We start from the raw sequence: 25,496 nt of genomic DNA on the forward strand, positions 1-25,496 counted from the left end.
TAGGTGCACCATTTTTCATCTCTTACTATTTTTTATATAGTTACTGTAGGAGAATGATACTACTGCTGTCAAATCAGAAAGGAAATGTTTATAAAGCAGTGCCATAAATACATGTCTTTTAATGAAATTTTATATACAGAATCTAATTGAATAATTTTAGTTTATTTTAAATAAACTCATTATGCCTTAATAAAATGATTAATGCTTTCATCATGCCCCCTATGCAAAGAAAGATGAGGCCATTTATTTTATTTCAACTCTACCTAAAAGTCAAAGGCAATATTCGTATACATCTTGCCTGCAATTACTAGTTTCTAACAGATAGTTTGGCAAAAACAATGCAGAATACTTTCATCAGAAGACTGAATATGTCAGACAATTACTATATTCATATGTAAAATATTATCTAGAGGATTTTTTTCAAATTTCAGGATGAAAGTAAATAGTTGATTAAGAATTTTCCTATCCTAAAAAAATAATAATAACCTAATAAATAAATAATAATAACCTAATAAATATATATAGATATATTTTTAGGGAAACCTTTAATTCTGCCTAAATTCATCTATTCTCTAAAAAAAAAAAACTTATTAGGAAGCCAGGTTTTCTGTTATATTTCTTACACATCAAACTCTTCACGGCCCCACCAGACAAGAAAAAACAGTTCTAAAAGAACAGTCAAGTCATAGGCTCAGACTGAAGATTTTTTTTTGCCAAGTGCTCTAATTTGATGCTCTGTCTTCTATAAAGCCCTGAATTTTCATGAAACTTTAGGGTTTAACTGGTTTGGACAAGTTTATTATTTTCCTGTATTTTACACTTTTGCCATACTGCAGTGGAGATGGGTTGAATTTTCAGGGGAGAACTGGCAGGCAGGTAAGCAGTAAAACTCCCTTGCTTAACCTGATATTCTTAGCAAACCAAATTAAAACACTTTTTGGTGCCTTGTAAAGTAATACTGTGTTCAGTAAGACTTGATGAGTTTAGGTACCCATACAGCCGAACAGTTAAATGAAGGAAATCAGTTTGCAAAGATTGATATTCATCATCCTTTTTAGGCAGCAGTTACTTAAAGAGATTAATACTCATCATGATCAAATAACTTTCTTATGATTTTCCCATTTCCTCTCAAATATTAACTTAGTAACTCAGAAGTTACTAATTAACTAATTAACTTTGTAAACTTAGTAACTCAGAAACAACCAAAAAAACCATGTATGTCCTCAGCTACTGAACTGTGGAGATTGATTATTTCTCTTAAATCTTACTGAAACCTCCTGTATTGTCTCCTTCTTCAGCTTTTCTTGACCTAAAATAGGCAAGGAAATGGCTTTATTCTGTTGACACATCTCTGGTTTTACTACTGAGTTCACAAAATGAAATTTCATGCTGAGTAGATTTGTTTAAGTTGTAAATTTCATTTGTATCCACAGTCCTGGTTTTGGGTTCCCCTCAATTTTCCTCATAGTTAATATTTAACATCTGAAATCTAAAAATAAGTCCTCTAGATATACAAATCTTGGCTGAATTGATCTGTGCACAAGTGCTGCACCCATCCCAGGCTGTCAGCTCCCTGATTATCAGGATTAGAGACCTGGTTTAAGCATGTCATGCACAAGATTCAAGAGTTATTCTTCCATGAAACCAGGCTAGAAGTGATACAAATAAAGTGGGCTTCAGGCTTGTAATATGGAGCTGGGACAGATGCAAGACAAACACCTTGACTTGCCACATGCGAAAACACCTTTATGTCTCCTACTGAGATGTATCCATAAAGTTCTCTGAAATATCTTTCCAAATTCAGAACTTCAGTAATGCAAGGAGTACTGAAATATACACCTGAATTTTAATATAAGCCAATTTGTTACAGCTTACTCTGTTCTAGAAGCAGGCAATTAATTATCACTTATTTATATTTTCTATACATTATTTATTTATCTATTCACTCATAAATCAAATACTTTATATGGGTTGTTTTGTTTTAGATGTCAAGCAACAAAGACTTTAAAAAGAGAGGCTTACTTACATGTTTGTTATTAAATTTTATCTGTACGAAGAGGACTTTAAGGCTTTATTTTTTAATTTCTTTTCTGTCTTCTAAATTCTCTGTCATCATGTTTAGAATAAACAATGCAACCTAAATGTCATATCCAGTGAGCTATAAGGAGAATGACCAGGAATATAATTTTTACACCATAGCTCAAACTCCTGGTTATTCTCCGATGAATCAACTGTATTTATACTTCTGATGCAAAGAAAAATAAATCAAATAAGCTTCAATGGTAAAAAGCTTTTGAAAAGAATTGTGAATAATAAATAAAGAAACGAGATGTTTTGAGAAGCTTTTTACTCTTTGTTGTTTTTAATATATGACCTAATTACTTGTTTTCATGTTTTTGAATATTTCTTTTTACTTTTGCCTTCTTTCACAGTTCCAATGGGATATTTTGAAGATAAGTGAGGTTTTTCTGTTGCCTTTCTAAACAACAACAACAGCAACAACAAAACAACAAACCTTTGTTTCATTACTACTGTGTTTTATATAGAGTACAAATCTATGTATCTATCAGATTTTCCACAACTCAATATTGTTGAAGTCTTCTAGAAATAAAAAAAACAGTCCTGCGTTTGTGGTGCATACAGAGTACAATATGACAACATAGTGCAATACTTCACACTGTCATACTGTACCAAAGCATAATCAGTGTAATCTAAATAATAAATCATTAATAACTATTAAATACACTAAGTTATTAAACTTGCATGAAATCTGAACATATATCATGGTCTGGTATTTTGTCTTAGGGTTTATTATGCTTAAATAAGGGTAACAAACTCTCTTCACAGGAAAAAAATAAAATTAAGGATATTAAAACTATTGAATATAAAAGGCATATCAGTGCTTAGACTTGTTTAGCCAGAATATTTCCAAACACCTTTAGACTGGGTATCTCCATTCATAGGGCTTCTTATCTGGGATTATATTTTACAATAATTTGTACACAAAAAATACTTTTTTAGTTTTTTTTCTTAAAGATAAAAATATTTTTCATTACAACTAGGGAAGAACATGAAAATAATAAACTTTTTCTTAACATTTTCACCTCCTTTATTCTTGATTTCTTTAAATGTACTTTAGAGAATTTTCCTCATTCCTGATACAACTGTGAGACATGAAAACCTTCAGGTTTTATTCTACCATCAGAACCCATGCATTGTCTTATATCTCCTACTAATGTCCAGATGTGAGATGTAATTAAAAAGATACAGAGAAATCCTGCTAACCTATCTTTGATAGATTCAGAAATAAATAGACTTTCTTCAAGCTTGCAAAGAATTATCTTGCCAGAGTTGAGTATAAGACAACTATGTAATGCTCTAGTTTCCCTGAGGTGAAAAATGTTTCTCTTATCTGGAAACCTAACCTTAAAACAAATGTGCTCAATGTTTTTCTATATAAAAATCATTAAGAGATCAAAGACATCCTGTGCTGACAAGCATTAGCAGCAAATATCGAATCTAAAAAGGGAAAGTGATTTCAGAAATGCAGCTCTTCAGGATGCTCTTTGGCTCAATTTTATTGAACTAGGTTTATATCGAACTTGTATGAATTTATTTTCTGTATATATCAACAGGTTACCAAAGGTAGGTATGTGACAAAGCTAGAATAAATTTTCTTCAGAAAAAGCCCTGTGAACAATGTTTCTTATGCTGATTTTCTTGTTTCTGTGTTTTTTAGGATCTTTCAATTTCACGAAGGTGTGCTGCGAGGTTTAAAATTAATTAATTGACATATTTTTGAAAGCTGAATCATAATAAATGTACAATGTAATGTTATTTATAATTACTTAGTGTGATGGTTTTGGCTGGGATAGATTTCATTTTCTTCATACTGGACAGTATGTGGTTATGTTCTGGATTTGTGCTGGAAATGGTGTTCATAACCCAGGGATGCTTTACACAGAGTCAAGGTCTTTTCTGCTCCTCACACACTCCACCAGCAAGCAGGCTGGGGATATGCAAGAGGTTGGGAGGGGACATAGCTGGGAGAGATGATCTCAACTGACCAGAGGGATATTCCAAAACCTATGGCGTCATGTTCAGCATATACAGCTAAAGGAAGAAGGAGAAAGGGGAGAGATATTCGGAGTGATGGTGCTTATCTTCCAAAGTTACCATTGCACGTGATGGGATCCTGCTGTCCTGCTTCTTTTTGGCTGAGTCCACGGATTTTGCTTTACCTGTGTCCTGGGTTTAGCAGTGGCAGTCATTTTTCTCTTTCTTGGTAGCTGGTGCAGGGCTGTTTTGACTTTCAGCTGGGAACAGAGCTGAAAAACAATGATGTTTCGGTTTGGCCAAGGACTTTGTGAGCCTCATGCTCTGCCAGGGAGGAGGGGAGCCGGAAGGAAGCAGAGACAGGACACCTGACCCAAACTGACCAAAGAGGTATTCCATACCACAGCACGTCATGCCCAGGATGTAACTGGGAGTTAGCCGGAAGGACTGGGTGGACTGCAGGGTTGGAGGAGGTATGGGTTTGTGCTTGATTGGGCTGGGGGGGCAAGTTATCGGTCACCTGGTGATGGGGTGTTGTATTCTCCTCCCTTGTTATTTCCTTTATCATTACTATTATTGGTGGTAGCAGCAGTAGTGATTTGTGTTATACCTTAGTTACTAAACTGTTCTTATCTCAACCCGTGGGAGTTGCATTCTTTCTGATTCTCCTCTCCATCCCTCCGAGAGTAGGGAGAGGGCAAGAAGGTGGGGCAGTGAGTGGACAAGCTGGCATTGGTTAAACCACAACAACCTGTTAAAACTATCTTTATCTCAACCCACGCATTGTCTCACTTTTACTCTTCTGATTCTTTTCCCTATTCTAACAAAAGGGGAATGAACAATCAGATGTGTGGTGCTTACTTGCCAGCTGAGATTAAATTATTCTTCATTCGGATCCACTGTGATTTTGATAGGAAACAATAAGAACCATAGATATAATGCAATAATATGAACCCAATCTCCCATCCATCTAACTAATTGCCCAACACTTGAAGTCTCTTGTTTAAAGACTGTCATGTCTTACACATTTAAAATACCATGTCTATTTGTCCCATTATCTGCTTTCCAGGTTTGGGGTAGTCAAGTCTCTTTATACTCTTGTTGATATAAAAAAAATATTTATTTCCACTTGCAAATATATTTCCAGAATGGCTTCAACTCTTTTCCCCTATGGTGCCCTTGAAAATTCATGACCTTTTACATAAAATCAAATAAGCTATTTCTACAACATGGGGCAGTTAGAAAGGTTTTTCAAATAGGGGCCCCAAATTAATAAAGTTTGTGCATTTTCTGTTGCCTACAAATATTTTAACAAGCAAAGATAAAGTTCAAGACTTTGCCCACAAAGTGTTAGTGGCGCCTTACAGAAAACTTGCTTTACGAGGTTACTTAGAGTTCAACGCAGGGTTACCTTACTGTCATTAAAAAAACCAACCCAACAGCTTTTTTCCTTTAGGGAAATTTTATGTCTGTCACAACTATGAATATTTCAGTTGAGACTTTAGATAATGTGAAAGGTATAGGATATTCAGGTAAATTGATCCAGAGGTAGTTTTTGTCAGTTATACTTTGCAAGAAAAAAACATGCTTTTCTTCACGCTAGACTGCTTTATGGATTGTAAAACATCACTTTTAGCTGTGTTTGTTCTAGAAATAGAAACGTCTGAAGTGAGTCCCACATAATACAAGTCTAGCCACTAATACTAGTTTTTTTAACTATACGTCTACAGTCATAAATTAAGGTAAATGAATAAGTAATATATTTAAATTTGCTTAAAATCTTGGCCTTGTTCTGAAAAAAACAATTTTTCTTCTCCTAAAAGAAGCAACAAATGTGATCATATGAGACACTCAAAGAAGTTGTGCTGGACCTGCCAAAAAAAGAACTATCTGAATCTTCAGTCCACAGCAATTTGTGTATTCAACTTTCGGCAGTGGAATTCAAGAGCATCTAAGCCATACTCAGCAGAGTCACAAATTACTTGGGTTTAGGTTCTGCTCAACAGAGGAGGGCCTCTGCCCTCTGAACCTCTCTGGATTTTCAGCAGACTCCAGACTGATCACAGTTTCACAGCTAGCAAGTCAAATATTTTAATTAAAAATAATAATGGTAACTGCTTACAAGTGGCCCGAAATAACAACCAATTTCATTAAGCAGTGACTCATACACTGCAATTATCTTACATTGAAATGGATCATTTAAGATATAGCTATAGCTCTTACTAAGTAATTTCTAAAAATCACCAATTAAAATGACTATATTAGATTTCTTTGATTATAACTTGCAAATATTTCTCCTTTTGCACTTCAAAATTACAATAGTATTTACCCTGATTACTTCAACTTCTTAATTTTCCCTCAGGACACATAAAATGTTCACTAACTCAGCACAGCTGCTTTGATTGTATCCTCTGCATTTTTCTCCCACAACTCTTTTCCACACTGTCCTGCTCAATATGCATAAACTTTTCATTTTGAATACTGTCAGATTCATATCTAAGACACATTCATTTTGACTAATAGAGGCAACTAAAGAAAGAAATTTCTGTCACTTTTCAGAGAAGACACAGACCATTACAAAGAACAGAATAGACCTTCTGTGGGCTGAATCATCTGATTAAATACCTCATTTTCCCTCTCTGTCACTTCACTGGGTAAAAACTGGGCTGGATGGCTGAGCCCAAAGAGTGGTGGAGACTGGAGTTATATCCACCTGGTGGCTGGTCACAAGTGGTGTTCCCCAGAGCTCAGTATCGAGGCCAGTTCTGTTCAATACCTTTATCAATGATCTGGATAAGTGGATTGAGGCCACTTTCAATGAGTTTGCAGATGAAACCAAGCTAGGCAAGAGGATTGATCTGTTTGAAGGTAGAAAGGCTCTACAGGGGGGATATCAGACAGGCTGGATCAGGCTGAGGCCAACTGTATGAAGTTCAACAAGGCTGAATGCTGGATCCTGCACGTTGGCCACAACAACCCCATGGCTACAGGCTTGGGGAAGAGTGGCTGGAAAGCTGCCATGCCGAAAAGGACCTAGGGTTGTTGGTTAGCAGCCAGCTGATTATAACCTAGCAGTGTGCCCAGTTAGCCGAGAAGGCCACTAGTGTCCTGCCTTGCATCAGAAATAGCGTGGCCACTAGAAATAGTGTGATTGTCCCCTGGTACTTGGCAATGCTGAGGGCACACCTTGAAACCTGTGTGCAGTTTTGGGCCTCTCACTACAAGAAAGATATTGAGATGCTGGAGTGTGTCCAAAGAGAGAAAAAAAAGCAGGTGAAGGAGCTAGATCACAAATCTTACAAAGGGCAGCTGAGGGAACTCAGATTGCTTAGCCTGGAGAAAAGGAGGTTGAGGGAAGACCTCATAGCTCTCTACAACTACCTGAAAAGGAGATTGTAGTGATGTGGGCATTGGTCTCTTCTCCCAAGTAACAAGTGATAGAACAAGAGGAAATGCCCTCAAGTTACACCAGGGGAGGTTTAGATTACATATTAGAAAAAAATTTCTTCCTCAGAAGGGTTGTCAATCATTGGAACAGGCTACCCGGGGAAATGGTTGAGTCACCATTCCTGGCGGTACTTAGAATATGTGTAGTGCTTAAGGACATGGTTTAGTGGTAGACTTGGCAGTGTTAGGTTAACACTTGGATCTGATGGTCTTAAAGATCTTTCCCAACTTCAATGAACCTGTGATTCTGTCTATGATTCTAAGAATATACCCAGATTAGGAAGGATGATGCCGGGTGTTGGGCTCTACAAATTTACTTGATTTCAGAAATTCATTACTTTTCTCTGAAGCAATATTTCATCATCCTTTTGGACTGAAATACTACTGTCAGTTCTCAGAAGTTGTCATGAACCATACTTTAGTGCAACTAATGCACTTTTTATACATTTCTGAAAACCACTATCCTAATGGATAGGAAGATCTATTTTGAGAACTCCCTCCGTGTTTCTTGTGTTCATCCAGCAGCAGCAACTGTCAAGTAGTGAAAGGTACCCTAGTAAAATCTAAGGATACTTTCTTTGTAATCAGTTCTACAGGCTTTATGGAGAAGGCTGAAGTGCATTTATGTATATTGCCTATGCGACCTAACAGAAAATAGGTTTTTTAATTTTCTGAAATATATTTGAATAATATGTTACAATCACTACTCAAAGGAATACAATAAGAAAAAGATTTCTGTAATTTTTGTAGGTTGGGGTTTTTTTAATCAGTAATTGTTTGTATCAAGGTCCATTGGTTTATTGTCCACTAATTCTAATTGGTTCTTCTTTTTAGGGGAAGGTTGTGTGGTGGGTTGTTTTGTTTGGTTTTTGGGTTGGGGTTTTTTTTTGCTGTTCATATGCTGCCCAAGACATAAGGGAAAAATTTAGTGGGAAAACTTATGATAGAAGAAACCATCATGTATAGTTTTTGTCCATACTTCATATATGTATTTTTTGCTTTCTACCCTTTAAGGTATTTGTGAGTTCAGATCAAGATTAGGCATGATCAATAAAATCCTAAAAATAATTGCTGTAAACCAGGCAGTACTAACTGTTAATAAATAAAAACTATGATAATAAATAAAACTGTATCCCATGGTTGTGTGTACTTTGAATCTTCAAAAAGAAGATCAACAGAAATAAAGCAGATGTATCCTGAAGAACCTGCATGTTTTCTTCACATCTAGAAATCAGCCTTATATCACCTAAGGTGTAAAATAAAAGAGTGGCTTGCATGTTTGGATGACAGAGAAAAGCAGGTAATTCAACTCATCATGAAGAGTAGCTAAGAGAAATATTTTTGGACTCTTTTATGCTCCGTATTCTGCAACTCTATCTGCTTCTCCAGTACAAAGGTGTAATCTGATGAGGAGTTTGGCTCAAAAAAAAAAAAAAGACAAGGAAGAGCAATAGGCTATGGCTTTATTTCAAAATCCAGGAGAGCAAGAACTCATGTCAATTGTACTTTTGTGAAGTCCTAGCTGGTAGGCACAGAATTTGTCTAAGTACTGATAGCCTTTCTACCTCTATCTACCTTCTAACTGAACGGGCAGGTGGTGTGGTTGGGAATTATGTTCCATATTCAGCTGGAAAAGCAGGCAGGAGCCAGAAAGCACTTCAACATGCTAATGGCAAATTTAAAAGTGATTGGATTGGGACATGAAGTTCATAAGTTTTAAATAATGTTTTAAAAACAACATTCAAGCGTAGGATACGATAAAATACCATAAAACAGCTAAAAGCCTATATGAAAAGCTTTCACAGGATGAACGAATTAGCTCTGAGGTGAGAAATAGAGTCTTTCTTTTCCAGTGTCTTGTTCTCAAGCCACTGGTTTAATAAAATAAGTGATAATGTGTCTGCGGACCCAGGTCCTCAAGGGCAGATGATCACTTCGCTCCCTGGAAATCAGAAAAACTGAGTGGTTGAATGTCTTTGACAAGCTGTAGCACCAAAATTTAAAACTGTGATATCATTTTGTTATAGTTATTCAGCCCTACTTATTTGGGGATAGACTAAAGTACATCTGCCAGTATTCTAGCACCTGAAAACTAGAAAAGAGGTGTTTTTCTTAAGCACCTTTCATACCAGTTACCTGTTGGCAATACAAAGTTCTCCAGAGAGATTAAGAGTTAGACTGGGGAAGGACCAAAGCACTTTCTTCTAACATATCTTCTTCCTCCACAGATCATAGCCTGAAACAACTTAGCTCAAAAATCAGCATAAAACAGCCCTCAGAAAGGTTGCCTGAAGAAAGATTGGATCTAAACACGCACATACACACACACACTCATACACCCCTCATTAAGTTTTCTAGCTTTTACACTGATGTAAATTCACGTATACATGACTCTAATATCCCATAATTCAGAAAATATACATGGGTATTGCTAGGATAGAGATTTACTCATCTCCATGTACCTTGACCTGCTGAACTAAAGCTGACAGCCAGTCAGCTGCAACATTCAGCTGCACTTCCGTGTAAAATACAGAAGCAATGAGTACTAGGTCAATCAACAGACAATACTAACCTGGCTGTCATTTGGCCCATTTCCCACTGCAGACTCTAAACATTATTCACCCTGGAGGCCTTCAGGATCTGCCTGGTGTTTTTCTTTGTATCCTAGTATACTGAAGGTTTCAGAAAGGCTTATTTTAACTAGATAATCTGAATAGTGATCTAATAGAGGACAGCTGTGGCATCTGAGTCCCAGGGCTATTTATTGTCAATTAGTAGGAATTCTAAATATATTCCCTTCATTCTTTACTTGACCTGTCCTTAAACAAAGGACAACACTCTGCAGGGGGGAAAAAACAAGTCTGTGGCAGGGACCAGTGAAATGAACCTAAATAGAAAGACTAAGAGGAATCTTCAAGCTTAATTAGTGAAAGACTAAGGATAATGACTCTTTGTGATGTGAAGACAATTGATAATAAACCCAACGTTTGATAATTCAAAGTGCCTTCAGGGACATTACAGATAAAATACTGTAAGATTTAAACCACGCATTACAATTGTACCATAACTGTTTCTCTATGAGCCACTCTGGGGGTTGGGATTTTTTCATTTTTTTAAAGAAACCATATGCTTCCAGAAAGTAGAGTCATAAAGACCATCTGTGGGACAGTCACCTATGAGATGAGAAACTCGATAGCCCATAGTGTGGGGCTACAGTCTGCATGCACCACTTGGGATCTAAGGATATGAGAAGACTAGGCAGTACCACTGCAGAGGCAGAGCTTGTGCCTGGACACTGCAAAGAGGTATCTGAGAACATAGCTTGGTTTCCATGCTTAGAATACAAAATACTTTCTGTGATTATACAGAAACAGTGGAGAAAAATTACATCTTTGATATGCTACTATAGTGTCCAAATCTTATTGCTATATGTCTTGTTGCAATAACAGCAACAACAACAAAATAAATTGAGTCTTATGCTTGAAGACTATTTGGAGTGACATGATATTGAAGTGTCGTATGAAGACCACTAAATACGACATGCCAGAAGGTACATATGTCCAGCCTGCAGAGTGTTTGGTTCAAGGATCTGGTTTATGTCATTTTAAAAGGAACAATGACATCACAACATTAATTCCACACGACTCATCAATATATTGACAAATGGAAACAGAGGTGGTTCAGTTTGTTGTGTTCTCTTAGAGAAATCTGAAACACAGAAAAAGAAAATGACATTGAGATCAGCCAGCAAATCACAAAAGGCTTTTGACATTAGCTTAAGTGGTTTACAATGTATTCATGCGAAGACCAAGATATTCAGACATAATTTCTGTGTAATAAGATGCTCCAAAAGGTTAATCCAAAAGCATGCAAATTTACTCAACGCTACAAAGACATTTTCTGGGGACAATTGCCTGTTGTAGATAAAGGTTACAAAAGGTCATGGGAAAAATATTAAATGACAATGAATGCTATTTATATTCATATACTTTTAAAATTATTTGTTAATAAGTGAAAATGTCTTTCGTCTTTTTGATTTGCATGTTCTCACATGCAATGTTAAAATAATTTAGTAAGAGAAACTTTGGTGCAGTCTCTCAAGAAATGTGTTTTACATAAAATTTTTCAGAATTCGATACCATTGGGAATGATATATAATGATCTTAATTTGCTGAATAAACAAGTGCAGAAGTCTTTTATACACTGTTTAGTTATTGTCATGTAGCACTAAGGAAAATAAAATGAAAACCAGAGAATGGAGCCAGTATGAAGCTGAACAAGGAAAACAGGCATTCCAGGTTTGCAGAACGCAAGCAGAAAGAAGGGTGACATTGGGGATAAAGTGAATGATCCACTCTCTTAAAAGAATGCTGCTATACCTAATCCTGATACAGATGTGTATACAATTTCCTGGAAATTCAAGTGCACATAACATAAAGATGTTACTACTCTGCATGCTAAAACATAGAGATTAGTAATGAAGGGTTTGGAAAAAAAAAATGTAATCAAAAGAAAAACATTGAACACATTTTTAGGATTTTAAATGTCCCTTTTTACACACATTTTGAAAAAATCTTTATTGCTTTATCATTTTCTGTTTTTCACTCTCTGATGGGAATAAATCAGAGCCACATCCTAGAGATTTGTGTCATTTTTTTGAACCCTGGATATTCATTTATGAAACTGCATTGTTTGCAATCAGGAAAATAAGGACTTGATGGAACAAAGCGGAAACAGGGAATTGGAATTCTCTGAGAATTCGAGTTTGTATTTCTTTGTCTGGTGGACTTCTGTACATGTACTATGGTCAGAGTCCTAAAATCACTTATTCTCTAAGGGAGCTCAGGAGTCTCTAGTACAGCTGGCACGGTTGTCTCAGACAGATGTCTCAGGACTTTTGATGTTCAGGTCTTGAAAACCTTCAAGGATGGAGACTGTCTGTCTGGAAAAGTTGTTACAATGATTGACTTCCTGAAGAATAAGTTCTTTTATCCAGTCTGACACCAATTTTTTCAGTTTAGGCTTTTTGTCTGTTGCCCTTTCACCATGCACCACTATGCCTTGTTACATCTTCTTGAAGACCTCCTGTAGGTATCCCCAAAACCATCTCTATCGCAGCCTGAACAAGACCTGTTGCCCTAGTTTCTCCACGTAGGGCACCTACTCCAGACTCAAACCACCCTGGTGACTGCTGCTGAACTCACTGAAATATGTCAGTCCTTCCTGTAATGACTCCTTGGGAGTCATTAGCTAGGCACAGATGTTATCTAATGAATGCTGAGTAAATGGAAACAGTGACTTCTCTTGATTTCCTGGCTGGTGTAGCTGTGGCACTCTCTGTGTCCAGGGCTTACTGCTGGTTCAGGTTCAGAGTGCATTTCACCAGGACAAACAGACCTTTTTTCCAAAGCTGATCTTCAGCCAAGCAGTGCCCAGTGTCTATCACTGCAGAGGATCATTCCTTTCAAGATGCAGGAATTTACATTTGTCCTTGTTGAATCTGATAAGGTTCCGGTCTGTCTATTTCTCCCCTTTTGTGTAGGTCCCCTGTGAGGCAGCCCTGCTTTCAAACATATTGACTTGTGCCCTACTGTGACTTGTGCCCTACATCACTGCTATGATGACATATGCAAACTTGATAAGAGTGTCCTCTGTCACCATTGGTAATGATATTAAGCAGGACAGGTCACAGGACAGACCTGTGCAGTACTGTGTTTCTCAATGACCTCCAACCAGAGTAGTACCCATTAATCATGGCGCTCTTGTGCCAAATCATCCAAACAATTTTTTTCCAGATTCATTATCCACTCATCCATGCTGCAATATCTCAGCTTGGGTTCAAGAATATAATGGGAAATGATGTCAAAACCTTGTTAAAGTTGAGATAAATGGCATCAACTCTTCTCCCTTCATCCACAAATCCAGCCATTTTATTATATAAGGCAAAAAGGCTCGTCAGGTACGATTTATCCCTGGAAAATCCTTACTGACTTCTCCAAATAACCTTTGAGTCCTTCACATGTGCAGAAGCATGTTCCAGTCTTTTCAGGGTTTTCACCATGGTTACTTCACATTTCTCCAGGGACAGAAGTGGAGCTGACTAGTGTGTAGTTGCCTGGATCAATTTTTTGGTCTTTCGCACATTTTCATTTTGCAGTGGTTTGCAGGAGAATGATTTGTCTTGTGCCTTTTGTTCTGAGTATTTTCATTTTCCTCTGCAGTTTCCTTCTAAAATAAATAATGTATTCACAAATTAGATAATCCATTGAAAGCTCCATGCACTTAGATGTTATTACAGAATGATCATTCCATCCATAAGAAAATGGTCACCAAGTGACAAAGCTGTAAATATTTTTCTTTTCATTGATAGAACTCGTTCCTATGAACTGCAATGAGCAACTGTAAAGACCTATTCATGCTTTTCAAAACGATCTTTGAGCAAACAAATGCCTGCTGAAAACCTTTGTTTCTTTCAACTACACACAATCTGATTGTTCAAAAATTCTGATTTAATATGTCATGAATAGTTCTTCAAAAACATGGAAACAAAGAGAGCCTGTCTTTAAGGGTTATATTTTTTGTTCAGTGAAAAGAATGATCTCACTATAAACAATTTCCTTCAATTTCTTATAAAGCTAGGAAAAGATATCCACAGGAATTGTCACTTTACTGAAGGTTCTAAAAGGTCTTTATGGTTAGACCACCAAGAAAGGGTTCAGTAAGTCTACTTTTGAAATGACGTAAATCTCAATGAATCAACTCCTTAAAGTAACATAAATCTATTCTCTTTATTTTTCTATAGCTAGAGCTATTTTCTCTTTGCTTATAGCATACAGCTATAGGAAATCTGCCAAGAAGCTAAATGCAGGGGTTGGGATAAATAAAATTGAATTTACTAATCCTAAAAGCTGATCCTCTTTCATTATTTTTTCTTTTCCCAGACCCTGAATTTGTTCCCAAGAGCACCTGTAACTATTAGGTTATAGTGCTTAGCTTCAGATTTAGCTAAAATTTGATAAGTTTTATTTATTTAAAAACTATACTTCATTATTTTAGTGATTGGGGTATTTTTAGTTTATATTGTTTATAGACCAGGAATAAGTCATGCCAAGATTTATGTCAGTTAGAAGAACAATCAGCAGCCTAACTTGCATAAGTGGTAATGTTAAAATCTGTTTTCAGTCATACTCCAGATAGACTTAAATATCTCATCTTGTATCCCTTCATTCAGTAGAAGAGTTATAAATGGTGCAGGTGCACACAATTACACTACTTGTCCTTCTGCCAAACCACCATCTAAAACATGACTGAAGATTACACACATCATTACAAAAATAGCTGCATTTCTTTTTTTCTTAGTTAATATTCATTTTGCCAATGCAAGCACTTCAACTATCACAAAGCATTTAAAAAAATGGAGCGGAGAGAGTTGCAAGCGCTGAGATTTATCAGAGGTAAATCTTAAGGAGTGTGCCTGTCTCAAATTATGAAGAAAAATATTTTTAAAGGATCTGGTGGAGGTTCAATGTCCAGATGGAGATCAGTGTCCCTCAGGGGTCTCTATTAAGGCCAGTAATGTTTAATATGTTCATCAGTGACATAAACAGCGGGATCAAGTGTAACTTCACTCAGCAAGTTTCTAATGACAGCAAGCTGAGTGGTGCAGTTAACCTGCCTGAGGGACAGGATGCCATGAGACGAAACAAGACAAGCTCTATATGTGGACCCACGTGAACCTCATGAGGCTCAACAAGTGCAAGTGCAAGGGTGTTGGAATGCTGTAACAGGTTGTTCAGATAGGTGGTAGATGCTCCATTCCTGGAAACAATCAAGATCAGGTTGGACAGGCATCTGGGCAACCTGATATAATTGAAGATGTCCCTGCTCATTGCAGTATGGGGCTGAACTATAAGACCTTTAAAGGTCCTTTCCAACCCAAACTATTCCATGTTCCTTTGTTTCTGTAGTCACTTCTAATGTTACTTCTATATTCACAACACTTCTTTTTCAACAGATGTGGCATGACTAAAAAATAAAATGACTCAGAAATAAAAATACTGAACTTTTCAAGCCAGAATAGTTTGATCTCTCAAAACCACACCTCTCTTTACTTCATAAATGAACCATATATGTATGCTTTGACACCATAAAATCATGGCATAGAATATACATTTTAATTTGGAAAATACCAACATAATGTCATAGAACATCTTATTGCCTAATAAAATTGCAAAATGTGTGTTATCCACTCTCATTTTCTTACGTATGTACATCATGCACATGAACAGTATTAAATATACAGCAATAACCCTGAATCACAGAAGTTGCTTTTAAACAACAATTCAGTGAAAATTATCTTGTCAAGTGATTTTTGTGATTATTTTTTTTCTTGCCTTTTTCTTCCATGTTAATTGAGTCATGTTATTTTCCCTTTGAAACCTCTAGGGATTTTCCCCACAGCTTTTATATTCATTTTTTTCAAAAAAATTATATTAACACATGAACAAATTTAGGAATAATTTGGATTTGTGCATCATAATTAAACCTTTGGGATTGCTGTAATTCAGATTCATAAATTGAAAGTTCAACTGCTTTGATCTTAGTGCTTAGTGCTTAAACTTTACACATTTATGATGTCAGAAGAATCCTGTAACTACATTAAATAGTCTCTGATCTATCAGCTCCATTTTATGACACTTGTAATTAATACCTTCTCCAAAAGAAAAAAAAAAAAGCCACCAAAAAAGAAACAACCCAAAACCAACACTAACAAAAAAAAAAAAAAGCACCCTCAAAGATATTAAAGAAGTTGGTCTCAAACAGCATGATATATAGTTTTTTTAATACCTTAATTAATGTTCATAGAATCATTGAATGGTTTAGGCTAGAATGAACCTTTAAAGATCACAGACTCCAGGCCCCCTGCCATAGACATGGACATTATTCACTAGACCAAAGTGTCCAAAGCACTAGTTTTGGGATCAACCAACGAAACAGTTCCTTATATATCTATCGATCCATCAAGCCCATAGTGGCAATTTATGTTGTGGGGGATCATATCCTGTTTAGTGGCAATTTATGTTGTGGGGGGTCATATCAGAGGCCTCAACAGACTTCCAGATAGATGACATCCATAGCTCTTTATTGGTTTGTTGATGCAGTCACTCCATCGTAGAAAACCGCTAGGTTAGTCAGGCAGGATTTGCTATTGGTGAAGCCATACTGGCTTTCTCTAATCACCTCTCTGCCTCACATATGTTTTTACATGTCTTACAGGAGGATCTGTTCTATGATCTTTTCAGGAACTGAAGTAAAGCTGACTGGTTGGTAGCTGCCAGGGCCCTCCTTTCTACCCTTTTTAAAAATGGATCTGGTATTTCCCTTTCATCCAGTTACTAAGGGTCTTCACTTGACTGCAATGACTTTTCACATATGATGGTGAATGTTCGGCAAGTAGATCTTTCCTCAGAACCTTGGATGCATCTTGTTAGATCCCATTGACTATGTATTTTCAGTTTCATCAGGTGATCTTAAACCTGACCTTCTCCTACAATGGGAAAGACTTCATTCTCCCAGTCCCTGCCTTGAGGTTCAGGGGTTAAGACAGGAGGGAAGAGAGATAACCACTGGAAACTGAGGCAAAAAACTGTTGAGTATCTTAGCCTTTTCCATGTGGTTCTCACGAGCTCTCCTATTTTAATGACTGGGGATGTACATTTTCTTTGATATTCCTTTTCTGGTTAACATACCTCTCAAAGCCCTTATTATTTGTTACATCCCTAGCCAAACACAGTTCTAACTGTGCCTTAGCTTTCCTGATCCCATCCCTATATATCTGGAAGGTGTCCCTATATTTTGCCCAGGGTATACATCCCTGGTTCCACAGTCTGTGTATTTTCTTCTTAGTCTTTAGTTTGATCAGGAGGTTCTTACTGAGACATGCTGGACTTAAATATGACTATAGACAAATCCACAATACTTAGCTTTCATACATGAAAACTATTTCAAATGACTGTGTTCTCACTTTCACTTAGCTTTACCATGGAGTCCCTCCTGAACTGGGCATGCTTCTCCAAACAAACTATGCAGTACATGAAGTTTTTCCATCCTCAATTTTTATCTTTTTCCATTCTGAGTTCTTTTCTTGTCTAATTAGATCATCTTTTAGCCAACTAGAACACACAGCCTGTAAATTACACACTTAGAAAAGAAGGATTTAATACATAAACCCTTAGGCTCCTTTCCTCAAAAAGGTTATCTAACATTAATTTTTTATAAACTTGGAAAATATTCCAGAATGTACTTTTCAGAATAAAGTACAGTACATTCTTCTTTTTTTTTAAATATTGATTTTATTCTTCTTTGCAAAGAGGCCAACTTGCCATTTGAGCTGACTTCAATTAAGCCTTGAGGCCAACAGACTTCAATCCAGTAATGTATTTCCAAATACCGTGATTCAATGAAGCAAACAGAGCAGAGGAAAAAAATGCTCAAAAATTGCTCCTACCATTGCTCAAAACTTAGAGGATCATAATTTAAAGGCAGCTAACTTATAGGAAAACTCAAATAAGTAGTCACATGAAACAGTTTCCAGTGTACAAAGTGTGAACTTTTTCTCTGCCTTGCCTTCTCACAAGTCACAGCTTGAAAGCTGTTAAAACTAAAACTTTTAGAGGTGATTAGTGTCATTGTATTGAGATATTGAATAGTCAAAATGTCAGGTCCACAGGATCCCAGGGATCCCAGAGATCCCACAGATTATGGCTGAAAACTCAAAGACCATTAGTGGTCAAACTCATGAATCAAGTGTAACTTCAAATTCTTAAATATGCTTTTATTGTCCATGGTGCTAAATGTATTTTATAGCCTAAAACATAGAGCCTAAAAGTATAAGAAAACACTCCAAAATAAAAGAAAACAAGCCATTCTGAGCTGTGTATATTATACTCCTTCATTCAAAGTCAAAACATACCACACTTCGACACTGCTTGTAGAAATTATTCTGGGCATACACAAAAGACATATTCCCAGAAACAGTAATCAGATTGTGAATGATTCATTAACTAGAAAGGAGCTAAAATTGGAGAAAAATGTGAACTTCACTAGCAGTTTGGACACCTTTACTGAATATATGGTTATATTTCACATTTTGGAAGCTTTTTCTGCCTGACTAATGGCTTTTGAAAAACCAGTATTTTCAATTAATATGTTCATGCAAAATACGACAGTATCTTCTTCAAGACATTAAAATGACATTAAATTTTAATATTTTTTATCAATTTAATTACATAGATATATTGATTTCAAACACAAATTATGAAATTATTTCAAAATGAAGCTCTCAAAGAATTACAGAATTTGGTACATCTTAGGATAACTGTTTTCTGCTTGCTATGGATATACATCGTGTTTTTTTTTTGGTTTTTTTTGGGTTGTTTTGGGGTTTTTTTTTGTTGTGGTGTTTGGGTGTTTTTTTTCGATAGAAAAACAAAATCCACTGTAAATGAGAGAGAAGTTAATGGAACTGTTTCCCTTCTGACCAAAGAAGAAGAATTCACCAATAATTCATGGCTAACTTCCTGCAAGCAATCCCATCTAAACCCCAACTCCTTTGCTTGTCATACAGGAAAGTGCTAAAGTTTCACTATTTGCTACTTCCTCTGTGAGTAAAATCCTGACACTTAAACTCCGCAACTCGTAACAACTGCTGCAGAATCCCACTAGAGAACCCACACAGAGAGCTTCAATAATAAAAAGTAATCAGACCTATTAAATTTTAGCTATGTCTTCATAACTCTAGCTATCATAAACACTGAATATTTTTCCCAGTATTAATTTTCCCAGCATTATTTTTCTCCTCAGCTAATACATTGTATTTTACATCAATGCTAACTCTATTCCACTGGTAAAATAATAATTCAAAATATACACACTCACAGTATATCCAAAATACAAATTGCTCTTTTCAGAAGAGGATTTCTTTGCTACGACTTGCAGAAGCGAAATGTGGTTGTTGTTACATATTTTGTGTGTGCACTTTCAAAAAACTCTACAGGCTCATTTGAAATGTCACTTTACATGAACCTGCTTTTTAAAATATAAGGAACACCTATCACTTCAAGATCAATTTCTCTTAAAGTTATGCTGGATTAAATCCTGATAACAGGGTCTTTTTTTTTTTTTCCTTAGTAGGTGGCAATGCCCAGAAGCTTAGTAGAAAGGTTTTGTGTTAGAAAGAAAACGGAACTGCCAAAAAGGAATAAAGGCAAATTTATAAAGAACTATGGCAAAAAAATTTACAATAATAAAAAAAGAACTTTTAAAATTTGTAAGTTTCACTGCATTGACACTCAGCAGAGCTATTTAAATGTTCTTGGGTTTTGATCCTTTTTTTGTGAGTCATGCTGCTACAATATTAAGAAACTTTAGAAATAAAATTTGCTCTCATCCAGTACAAGACTATCTATCTATCTAGCCGATTTCTTGTAATTACTTGAAAAAGTGTCTAATCTGAAATTCAGAAATTAGCATGTTTGCTCAGGTCAAGTTCTTTGTTATATTAGATCTTTAATATTTGCTTTTTGCTAATACACATTTTCCTATCATTTCTACCTAAAGAGGAATAAGAATTACATTTCCTTCTCATTTTAACACCTAAATAGTATCTCCAAAAACATGCCTGCAGAGGAACCTTAAGCTTCCTTTTGTTGGCCTATATTTGCTACTTCAGCAACAAGTAAATGATGACTGTGGGCAAAAAGGTTTTGGTCTGCTAATCCCTTTGCACGTTTTGAAAACATTTGGGTAGAAAGGTTAGGAAAATTGTTGCTTTTTGTGTGACCCTCTGCCAGAAGATTTTTACATGCAGGTTGCCTTAGGCCCAAAACACAAGCAGGTTTCAGTTTGTTGTGAGACATAAGTAACACCCAAGGGAAAAAGACACAATAGAATCATTTGCACACACTGCTAATTTGGTATTTGAAAACAGCAGTGAATAACAAAGTATTTTCTCCCTTTCTTTCTCTAACCCTTCTACCTATGGCAAATCACAGTGCAGTAAATTATATCACAGTTTTCACCCTACACCAAATCTGGTATTTCTTGGCATGCTTACTGTTCAGAAGGTGCCAAGCCACATCAGTGGGGTAGTCAAAAGTCTAAAAATCTGAATTCCAGATTTTAAAAATAGTAATCTTAGCAAAAGTATTATCTCCTGTTGATAAAATCATGGTTTTAGGCTAGGCATAACCCTGCTCTGTTACATGTCAAAATCCTATCCAGCCTTTTAATTAGATATGCAGAGCATCAATATGCCCATAAAATAAACAGCTAGAAAAGACCATTGTGTGAATCAAACAGTGGACCAATTGGTATTTTTTCAAGTAGTACTGACAATCACAGACACAACACAGAAAGAATATATAATAGCTTGACCTCGAAAAGTAGGGCACAAAATATACTGAACTATTTAATGTAACACATCTAATAAAGTATTCTCATCATATATAGTATTATATATATCTTTGAAACCTTCCACCTTTGCAGGGGTATGCTGTACATTTGATAAAGAACCATTGGGGCTCTTTTGTCTGCATTTGATATATTCATTTTGAGTCAAATGTGCTCAAAATTACGCAACAGGAAATTCTTCTTCAGAAAGATAAATCAACAAGATGAGTTAGATAAGTCTCCAAGACTGCAGGTTAGCTATTGGAGATCAATACATAAAATCATAAAGCTTGAACCAGTCATTGAATTCATACAGCTCAAAGAAAATGCAGGCCACACAGACAGATATACAAATAATTTCCATTTGTGATTTCCTTTTGGTAAAAAAAGGATTGCATAGGTGACAGACAAGATCTTCTTGACTTAAAACGGCTTCATTTCTTAATTTCCTAAAATGTTGGTCTGTATCACCCCTCTGTTCTCCTCTTCCTTCTACTTGCAACATGACTGAATTACGAGAGGAATGGAGATTTATATGACTGATGGAAATATAGAAATGCTTTGGCTTATATCCTGGTCCGACTTGAAAGTGACTTCTTCAGGAGTGACATGGGAATAATATTTCATATAGGAAATTTTTTTTGTAAATTCTGAATGTATCTGGAAAGGGACAAATAAGCTATGTAAATGGGTACAGCATGGCTATTTAGATGCACAGATTTTCCTTAGAGACAGTAATAATGCCTTTGCAAAATTTATTATGTAGGTTTTCTCCATAATTACATTCTTGTGACATTTCTAATTATTTTATTGCAACAAACATAAATCCACTGTTTGACAGCCTTACCATATGTATAAATACTGCCATATTGTATATGGCCTATAACCCTTAGGCATCTGATTTATTTTCTGACTCTTGTCAATCCATCATTATTTTCTGAAGTAGTGATTCAGTTTGCACAGACCTAGCAAGAACAGGTCTTGTGGATGCAGCTGGTTTTGAAATCGAGGAAAAAGTTCAACTACAACTGTAGAAGGAAGGAAGGAAATGTAAAATGCTGTCCTACCATAGTAGCTAAACCAGGCTTCATTAATTATATCCAGTGTGAGGAAATATAGTTTAAAAATTATATGCTGTGCATAATGCCACATCAAAACATTTGTTGTTTGTTGTATGCATCTATTGGATTTTTGCAACTCACTGAAAATAAATATAAATGATGTTGTTTTCACAATATTAATGAAGACTTGATAACTTTGGCAATATAGCAGTTAGCTTCTTTTCTTTCTCCTCTGTCTCATAAATCTTGCTGAGGAAGATGTAGTTACTTCAATACATTGTTGATTTTTACACCATCTTTTCGGCTTGGGATAATGACTTATAAAAATGATATTGATCTCATACAAGCTAAGTAAATCTTCCATGACCTTGTATTTTCTTTGGTTCCCCCTCACTCCATCCCCTTTTGTTTGTTTTATTAGTTTTTCTAATACATCCTAAAGTAAGCTGCTTTTTGTATACAAATGATTCAAGCAGACTGAAGATAAAAAAAACCCAAAACATGTTACTTAAATGCTGTATTGCAACAAATTTCTCTGTACAGGTCCTCTAAGTTCAGGTAAACTCAATTACTCAGTTGTTCAATTATATTTTTATCCATGTATTGATGTTTCTTCACTCCCATCCTTTCTTTTCTTCTTGAATGAACTCTAGGAAAAAAAATAAAAGAAGAAGCATTTTAATCCCAGCCTGAATAATAATGTCATTTTGATCTTCCGTAGTGATTCTGCAACTTAAATTCCCTTTCAGATGGATGAAAATAATATTATTATTCCTCTTGATGGAGATACTACTGAGGAACAGAACAATTATTACTGCCCATAGTCATTAAGCAAATACTTGCCTTGCTACCATGTTTCCATTGCCAGACCTTTTTGCTTTTCACATGAAATCTCAGTAAGGGTTCCAGGACTTCACAGCAATAGAAAGGACGAGCCTAAGAGTCCAAAAGTAGAAACGAAGTTCGATTATATGCTACAAATAACAAACAATTACATTAAATATCCAGGCATTTTCTTGACAACCAGAATTTCTTCTACATTCATGAAAGCTTTTTCTCCTTACACCAGGAATCATTCCACAAAACCCAGTATTTTCTATGATTTTTAACTACTTGATAGTCAATGACATTCACCTATATCTTATAAGAGTTTTATAAATACTCTAGTGGAAAAATTCTTTGGTGTGGGGTGTAGAGTTAATCACAGGTTTGTAACAGTCTGCTCATAGACAAAAAAAGACTGTTTTCCAAACTTTCCTTATAGAACTTAACCAAATTCCATATCAGCACTACTTTGTTTTCTTCCCTTAAGTCTAAAATAAGCCTATGGGGTTCTGCTATTTTTTTTCTCTCTAACACTATACTGGACAGTATGAAATTTGAAATACCAGCGCATGAGAATTTATTCTGCCACCAGTAAGTGGGATGATGAGTCAGAATTTACATTTTGCCTCTGCTTGTTGAAAACTATTGCTTTATTCATTTATTTACTTGTCCCTCAAAGACTATATGGCACGTGAATGTATTGAGAAAAAATTGAATTATATTAAAATTTAATGTTTTCATGCTGTTGCTCATTTATGTTTCTCCTTCTAAAAGTACTGCATCAAGACCCTTAGTCAAGAGCAGAACCAAGTTCTTATTCCAATAGGACTTATTCCAGTAAGACTTACCAACAGACTGTTGCAGATACGATGTAGGAAAATATAAATAAACCAAACAGGTTTTTTATTTACTTTTTCTTTTTGTTCTTATTTATAAATCTGACTTTTTAGCCTTCCTGACAAAACTTGAAAATAATGGACATCCTCTAGAATTTCCTGTTGCTTGGGATTTTTTTTTCAGTGGCAATATATATTTAAGCCTTGGGCAATGACTCGACGTAAAAGATTTTCTGATGTGCACTTAAACTCATCAAGAGCAAACAATGCCTCTAGAGGAGTAATTATTTGCAGAAATAAGGCCACAAACATTTTTAAGCAGTTTTATTGGAAAATTTTTACATCATTTTAATATATCAGTCATTAGAAATAAGCAGTATTATTGCCACTAAAAGGAAGCTCCATATTCACAAATGACAGATCTTAGCTCACTAAAAAGGCAATGCTGAAACTCAAGAACAGCCAGGCAGTTTTAAGATTACTGAATATGAGCAAAGAGACTTCCAAGCTGACATTATGGAACATAGAGAACAGGTAGACCTTGTTGCCAAATTGTCATATCTATTAAATAAAAATAGAAACAGGGTCAACATCAGGCACTGATGTTCACATCATTACTTAAAATAGCCACTTACATTTCTTCAGTCTTGTGGCCAGTTCCACCTTCCACAATGTTCCCACTGCTGTTATTGGTTGGTTCATCTGTTCATTGACCAGAACTAACATAACTAAAAACTGCTGCATCATACATTGCATTTTGCCCAGGTCACAAAGTTGCCAATTTTGGCAACTGGAGTGAGATAGGTATATTTTAAACTGAAATGCTTCATTTTCATGAAATTCAGTTACATGCTTTTACTAGATACATACTAACTTATTTAACTTGTCTGGCTAGATCCATGTAAATTTAAATGATTTTTAATGATGTTCACACAAACAAAGTACTCTACTAGCCCAATACAATTTCAGGATGAGCGCCCAAGCCTTTTACCTACATACGTTAAACAAAGTTTTGCTGTGTTCTCTTTTGCTGTTAAATACTTTACATAGAGATTACCTTAATCATATTTTGCTTGTAATTATGCCTGTTGTACATTGACTGATATGCATATTATATACAGAAATTAGTATGGAGATACAAGAGTATTTCATATTAAATTCTTGATTGGGAGACAAGAGTGTTGATTTGTACAACTTCTTGGACTGTAATGCTCAGTCCCATTCCTTTTTGTGATGCACAAATCTTACATGAAGTTGATAAATTTCTGTAGGGGAGCGTAGTCCAGATGGATGATGTCAGTTTCAGGAACAGTACTTTTTTTTTAATCTGTACTTTGGTTATGTGAGTCACTAATTAATGGGGGTTTTGCATTTTCTTAAGACTTGACAGTTATACTAAACTTAGAGTTTAGAAGAATAAACCCAGTAAATTATCACACAGTATCACACAGTAGGTTAGAGATTGGAAGGGACCTCAAAAGATCATCTAGTCCAATCCCCCTGCCGGAGCAGGAACACCTAGATAAGGTTACACAGGAACATGTCCAGGCGGGTTTTGAATGTCTCCAAAGAAGGAGATTCCACAACCTCCCTGGGCAGCCTGTTCCAGTGTTCCGTCACCCTCACTGAGAAGAAGTTTCTTCTCAGGTTTAAGTGGAACCTCTTGTGCTCCAATTTGTACCCATTACCCCTTGTCCTTTCATTGTTTGCCACTGAGAAGAGCCTGGCTCCATCCTCGTGACACTCCCCCTTTATATATTTATATACACTAATAAGGTCACCCCTCAATCTCCTCTTCTCCAAACTATAGAGACCCAGCTCT

The sequence above is a fragment of the Neopsephotus bourkii genome, unplaced genomic scaffold (assembly GCF_033783945.1).
Source record: "Neopsephotus bourkii isolate Nb327-2 ecotype Australia unplaced genomic scaffold, CSIRO-AGI_Nbou_v1 NB_398, whole genome shotgun sequence".
Taxonomy (NCBI): Eukaryota; Metazoa; Chordata; class Aves; order Psittaciformes; family Psittacidae; genus Neopsephotus; species Neopsephotus bourkii.